Raw genomic sequence first — 7,057 nt, 5'->3', positions numbered from 1 at the left:
GAGCTGGCATAGTGGTACACTCTTGTAATCTCAGCTACTTTGGAGGCTGAGGCACAAGAATTGCTTGAACCCAGGAGGCAGAGGTTGCAGTGAGCCAAGATTGCACCACTACACTCCAGCCTGGGTGATGGAGTGAGACCCTGTCTCAAAAAAAACAATCTCTATAATTTTAAAGAGGGTATTTTTTTGAAGATAGGACACCAAGCATGAATCATAAAACAAAAAGTTGATAGATTGAACTGCAGCAAAATTTTTTAAAGTTTATCCTCCAAAAGAGCCTGATGGGAAAAAAAGACAATCACAGGAGGTTAGAGAAAACATTCGTAATACATGTATCTGACAAAGAGTTTTATCCAGCATATATACATATATGCACACATATGTATGTGTCTTCATAATAGAAAGATTCACAACTTGTTTTAAAAATGGGCCAAGTGTGTGAGCAAACACTTCACAAATGAAGACACACAAATGACTAAGAAGCCCATGAAAAGATGTTCAACCTTGTTGAAGAAAGCAATACAAAATAAACTCATAGATACATATCACCATCAAAGTCTTTCCAAACACCTGACAGTATCAACTGTTGGTACAAATGTGGAACAACTGGAACTCTCATGCACTGCTGAGAATATTATATTCCCTAGGTTGTCTAGGTTATCCAGGGAATATAATGCGGAAAAACTACTTTAGAAATCAGTGTGATTGTTTAAAAAGATTAACAAACACCTAGCATGTAAACCCAGGTAGTCCACTACAAAATATTTACCCCCCAAAATTGAAACGTGTCCACGAGAAGACTAGTATATAAATATTCATGAAAGTTTTATTTACATTAGTCTCACACTGGAAGAAACTTGGCTGTTTACGAACCACCGAACGAGCAAACAAAATGTGGTATATCTATACAATGGGGCACAACAAAGCAATTAGGAGAACCAACCACATGACTCAAATTCAAACCCCTTATTCTCAGCAAAAGAACTTCAATATCAAAAAGTGCTTATGGGTTTATTCATATAAAATTCTAGAAAATGCAAGCTAATATATAGTAACAAAAAGCAGATTAGTGATATCTTGAGACAAGGACAGAGGAAGGAAGGATTGTAAAGAAACACAAAAACCTTTCCAGGTGACAGATATGTTCTGTATCTTGATTGTGAGAAAGGTAGTTTAAAGGGTTCATATAAATGTCAATACTCAATAAATTGAGCACAATTGTCAACACTCACTAAATTATGTATTCTAAATGGATATAATATTCTTTTGGTAAATTTTTCACAATAAAGTTAATAACAAATGCAAAAAAATTGCATTCAAAATAGAAATTATTATGTTTCTTCACTGGAAGTACATACAAGACAAAAAATTAAAAGAAATTGTATTCCAAATAAGGTTTGTGAGAAGCAGTTAAGAGGCTGTTCAAATACTAAGATAATGCTTGTCTGGACATGGCATTAGAGATAAAAGATGTCATCAATAATATTTGCTGACTGATTAGCAATGGAAGTTGGATAAAAGGAAATATTCAAGAATCTGACTTGAACAACTGGATGGATAGAAGAGCTATTTACTGAGATGACAAAATTGGAAATTACAAGCAAATATGTGAACAAAGAGCACATTTGAGAAATTGCCAATAACAACCTGATGACTGAGAGGTATGGCCCCCTAAGGTTAATCTGTCAATTATCTGCAAACATTTTTCTTCCTTCTCAATTGGCAATCTTTTGAGTAAGGACATTCTTTGCAAATAGTACATTATATTGGCCTGGGCATCGGGAATATTTTCCCTCTTAAATCTAACTCAGAATTATTCAGATGAATAAGAAATTCTACAGCATTCATCATCGTTTAGTACAATTTTGTCTCTTTCCCTTAAAATTATAAAATTCCCTCTGTGAGAGAAAAATACTCCATGTAATTAAATGTTAGTATTAACATGTTATATAGAAGTTTCGCTGTTTTAGAGTAGATAAATCAGTTCAGTGGGCACCCAGGGAGATGCAATGATAGTTGAACCCATGTAGGAGATGTGAGAAGGAGAAGAGGTAATTCTACTACTGGGAATGTATCCTCAAAAGTTCATAATATACAGGTACAGACGTGTCCATGGACTAAGATGTTCATCAAAGTATTCTTTAGAATAATGACAATAAAAAGCGAAACATTTAAACAGGAGACGAGTTAACATAATTTTACCTATTTATACAGAAACATCTTTATGACATAATTTCACAACAAAAGAGCTTATTAATTATTATGTACAGTCAGATGCCAATACAGTATACAGTATAATGTTTATATGTAAATATACATTAATAGAAAAATATATAAAAGTCTATATAATAGATTATTACTTGCAATGGATTTGTGGTTTACATTAAAATGTTTTGCTCAATTTTAGAATTTTCTATAAATAATAGATAATTTGTTTAAATACTACATTCTTTTTTAAATGCACACATAAGGAAAGAATAATAGTTATTCACCAAGGTCCAGGCCTGTAAAATATGGCACTAATAATTTTTGTTACCAATTCCAATTTTATACTGGAAGAGAAGAAATGCCTGACCTTCAAAAATGAAAAAACACCTCGCTCAGGTATATACATATGTAGATATTATAACCATTAATTCAAAAAAATCATATAAAAACATTCCTCATTACTGAGCAATTCCTCATTCCTTTGGTCATTAAAACATGTACTTTGATTTACTTCAAAACTGAAGGGACTAGTCCAGTTTTGTACTCTTGTAAATTATGAGTCTTTCTTGAAGAAATTTGCGGCATTACATAAAAATGAATCAGATATTCAGAGTCACAAAATTTATGACTCCTTATCTCACACATTCATAGGTTTCATCTCTTCATTTGCAATTTATCTATATTCTGTTTTAAGGAACTAGGGGGAATCTCCTGACTAACTTTGTAAAATCAACTTGTCAAACTCTTGTACAGATCAGAAAAATGAAGGAATTCATATAAATATCACCAGTAATGGGGATACATAAGGGTGATGACAATTGTATTAACAGATTATAAGAGTATGTGCTTATATTTATACACACGCACGCACATAAACATACATACTGTCATTTGGGTAATAAAGCGTTTGCCATAAGTAACGAACATAAATGACCTTTGAGTCAGACAAATATTAATTTAAATCACAGCTTTACTGCTATTTATTTGAGAACTCTCAGGAAAATTAATCTTTCCTAAATTTATTGTTCCCATTGGCCAAATTGGGACAATATGGCATAGCTGGAAGAGTTGTTTCCTTGAGTCAAAAGAAAAAAAAATGTGTATAAAGCACCTGATACGAGGGGCTGAATAAGTTATTGAAATCACCACTGTAATAATAGCAAAATAACTTAATATGAATACTTAATATGCACAGAAAACTAGGAGGCCCACCAGAAACACCATACATGCGCCATCATATTAGCCCAGTTAGCTTCATCATCTGCAACCTATTTGTTAATAACGAATTTTAAATTATACAGGCCAGACTCCAAACTAATTGTCTTTCTCCTTCATTTCAGAAAAAATTCCGAGATGACTTAAATAACTTAAAAAAAAAGTCAGAGATGACTTAAAATAACACTTGCATTGAAGGGAGGAAGGAAAACCAATATTCTTAGAAGCACAATATCTTCAATTTTAAAGAATTATATTTGAGAGGAACATATACAATAGACAGCTTGGAAGAGCATTCTGGGAAGAAATAAAATTCACCCCTCTTCCAATGTGAAACATAATAACAATGACTTTTATTTGTATGGATCTTTCGAGTTTAAACACGGCTTTTATTTTATTTTATTTTTTTTGAGACGGAGTTTTGCTCTCGTTGCCCAGGCTGGAATGCAATGGCGCGATCTCGGCGCACCGCAACCTCCGCCTCCTGGGTTCAGGCAATTCTCCTGCCTCAGCCTCCTGAGTAGCTGGCATTACAGGCACGCACCACCATGCCCAGCTGATTTTTTTTGTATTTTTAGTAGAGACGGGGTTTCACCATGTTGACCAGGATGGTCTCGATCTCTTGACCTCGTGATCCACCCGCCTCGGCCTCCCAAAGTGCTGGGATTACAGGCGTGAGCCACCGCGCCCGGCGTCTAAACACGGCTTTTAAACACATCTTTCTCTGAGCAAGCTCTTCCTTTGACAGCACCTTCCTCAGTGCTGCCTTCATGGCGTCATTCCATAAGCTATAGAAGACTGGATTGAGTGTTGGAGGGATCACAGTGTAAAATACAGAGAACACGAGGTCCATAGCTGAAGACGAATCTGAAGGGGGTCTGAGAAACTCAAAGCCTGCAGCTCAAAGAAAGAAGGTTAACTACAAACAGGTGTGGTAGGCAGGTGGTGAAGCCCTTGGTCCAGCCCTGAGTTGATGGGATTCTCAGCACTGTAGAGGAGATGCGAAGGTTGGAGAGCACAATGGAGATCAAACAGATGAATGCTGTAAAGCTTGTGAACCCAGCCAGTGCAAGCTCATTAATGAATTCCTTAAGAGCAGGCTAGTTTCCGCAGCTGAGGAACATCACAGGTTGTTGAACTGGTGGATGACTCTCTTCCCACAGAGAGGTTTGGAGAAGTTAATGGCAGCATGTGTGAGCCCAGAGAGGCCCCCCGCAATCCACACAGCTATCACTGCATGCCTATAGGCACTGGGATCCATAATGACCTCACAGAGAAGTGGTTGACAGATCGCTGTGTACCTGTCATAAGACAGCACTGTGAGAATGGCCACTTCTGATGAGGCCAGAGCTATGCGCTGAACAAGAGAAATGTAACCGTTGCCGATAAGTGAATTTGCAATGGACTGGGGTACTGTGACAGAGATGCAGCAGAGTCCTGGAAGAGAGAGGTGCTTTAAAAAGCAATACATGGGGGAATGGAGACGGTGCTCCAAGGTAATTATGGTGATAATGAAGAGATTATCATAATGTCAAAGCTAGCAGGTGTGTCACCAAAAACAGCAATGCATGTAAAATCTGAAGCTTAACACTCATCAGAAAACCCCGTGAGGAGGAATCCACTCACTGAAGTCAACTTCACCATAGTCTCTTTGAAGATGCCAACTGTGACTCTGTTTACGAAGCCAAAGAACAGTAGGAAGAGAATGCCTGACGTCTAATATATCTCTATGTCAAGTAGCTCAATTCCTCAGCATGGAGGTACTGACGTGAGATGAATTCATCTCCATTGTGATTAGTTAATAATCAATTCAAAAAAGTTTTAGCAGTTATTCAGAAATAGAATCCCTAAATGTGATAAACAAGCCATAAACATTTTCTGGAGCAGAGTTTGGGTTGTCAAAGAGGGGGAAATTGATGGAAATGATAATGTCTTTACCTTCAATAAAGTCAAAGAAAAGGATCCTAGCATACCAATCTCATTACATCTATGTGATGCCTTCGTATTACAATGATGCACTATATAGCTCTTTTGCTAACCAGCTAATAAGAAGTTACTGATACCACCTTGCAAATGGATCTAGAAACAGCTCAGAGGCAAATCTAGAAGAATGGTTAGCTCAAAGAAGAGTCATATTCTTTCCTCTGAAAAGCTCTTAACATTTATAAAAGATTACATTTGGTTGTAATAAAGTTTCCGTAGAAATTTTGACAAATAAAATGTCTCAGATGCCACGGATATCAGGCATTGAATTCTGAGCTTTGGAGATCTTGCAACTAAGTGACAAAAGTTCACCATCAGAGAATGTTTAATTCTCAAAATCTTCATGACAACTTGGGGTTGGACATTTTCAATCAAATCCATTTGAAGAAATAAAGAGATTTGCTCAAATCTATGTGATAGCAGAATGCTAAGTAGTAGAGTATATACCTTTCTAGTGCTGTGTCTCATTGTGACTTCCCTAATGAGAAAAAACAATATTTTTTCTCTCTAGGACTTGAAATATATTAGATAGTGGGAGCCCATTTCTTAGAATAACCAACCAAGTAAACAAAGCCTCTATACCAGATGTAACAATTGTTAGGAGGATTAAATGATGTAAGTTTTCCTGTTGCATTTTAAATGTGCTATTATTATACAATCATCATCATCATAGAATCATTTTGTGTATCAGAATCACTCTGCTAACTAATTTTTGCCTCTTTGTTTTTCTTTTTAAATATTTGGATTTGTTGAAAGGTCAATCAGTATCATTTTCACTGAGTTTCTCTTACACAAAGACAATTCCTTCATCATTTCTGTCCATTTCTTCACCCTTGACCAATGGTATCTAACATATGGGTACTAAGTAAATACTTATTTAACTGGATATCTACATATTTGATTTCAGTACTATACAGATAAAAACTTAATGACAAAAAAACTTAATGACCAAGTTACATGAGTTACTGCATCTGATTTTCAAGTTACTGCACCTGATATTGTAATTTCTTTCACTTATAAATCCTAAGCTGTAGAAAAAGGTTAAAAATCACTTAAACCAAGATCTTTTGGTTTTGCTGTAATTTATTTTGAGGACTGACTGAAACTAATTTTTAGGAAACTTTTTTTCTTTTTCCTACAAAGAACAGTCTCAGGGCTAGAAGGGTCCTTAATGCATCACCAATGGTCACATTCCCTGCTTCATGGCAGCAGGAATCAGAGGAAAGCAGGGGTTACTTTCTTCAAAGTTTCTTTAGCTTTCTTGCTCCTTCAGTTTTCCTGGTCCTCCATTAGGTATGGCTTAATCCCCATGGCTGCACATCTTAATGCCTGGCTTAACTTGCTCCAAATTTTGGATTGTAGTTTTGGAATTTAAAATAAAATGTGAATAGATTAATGCAGTCCACTTACATTTTCAAACTTATTGTCTCTGGCTTGAAAATCAAAAGCGGCCGGGCGCGGTGGCTCAAGCCTGTAATCCCAGCACTTTGGGAGGCCGAGACGGGTGGATCACGAGGTCAAGAGATCGAGACCATCCTAGTCAACATGGTGAAACCCCGTCTCTACTAAAAATACAAAAAATTAGCTGGGCATGGTGGTGCGTGCCTGTAATCCCAGCTACTCAGGAGGCTGAGGCAGGAGAATTGCCCGA

The 7,057-nt window shown here is 36.5% G+C and overlaps 1 pseudogene; it reads right to left on the bottom strand.

Moving 5' to 3' along the window:
• Positions 1-5,067, bottom strand: part of LOC108317778 — a 21,400-nt pseudogene extending 16,333 nt beyond the window's left edge.
• Positions 5,068-7,057: the final 1,990 nt, after the last annotated feature.

Source organism: Cebus imitator, unplaced genomic scaffold (assembly GCF_001604975.1).
Source record: "Cebus imitator isolate Cc_AM_T3 unplaced genomic scaffold, Cebus_imitator-1.0 Scaffold207, whole genome shotgun sequence".
Classification (NCBI taxonomy): Eukaryota; Metazoa; Chordata; class Mammalia; order Primates; family Cebidae; genus Cebus; species Cebus imitator.
This window is presented reverse-complemented; position numbering and strand designations above follow the sequence as displayed.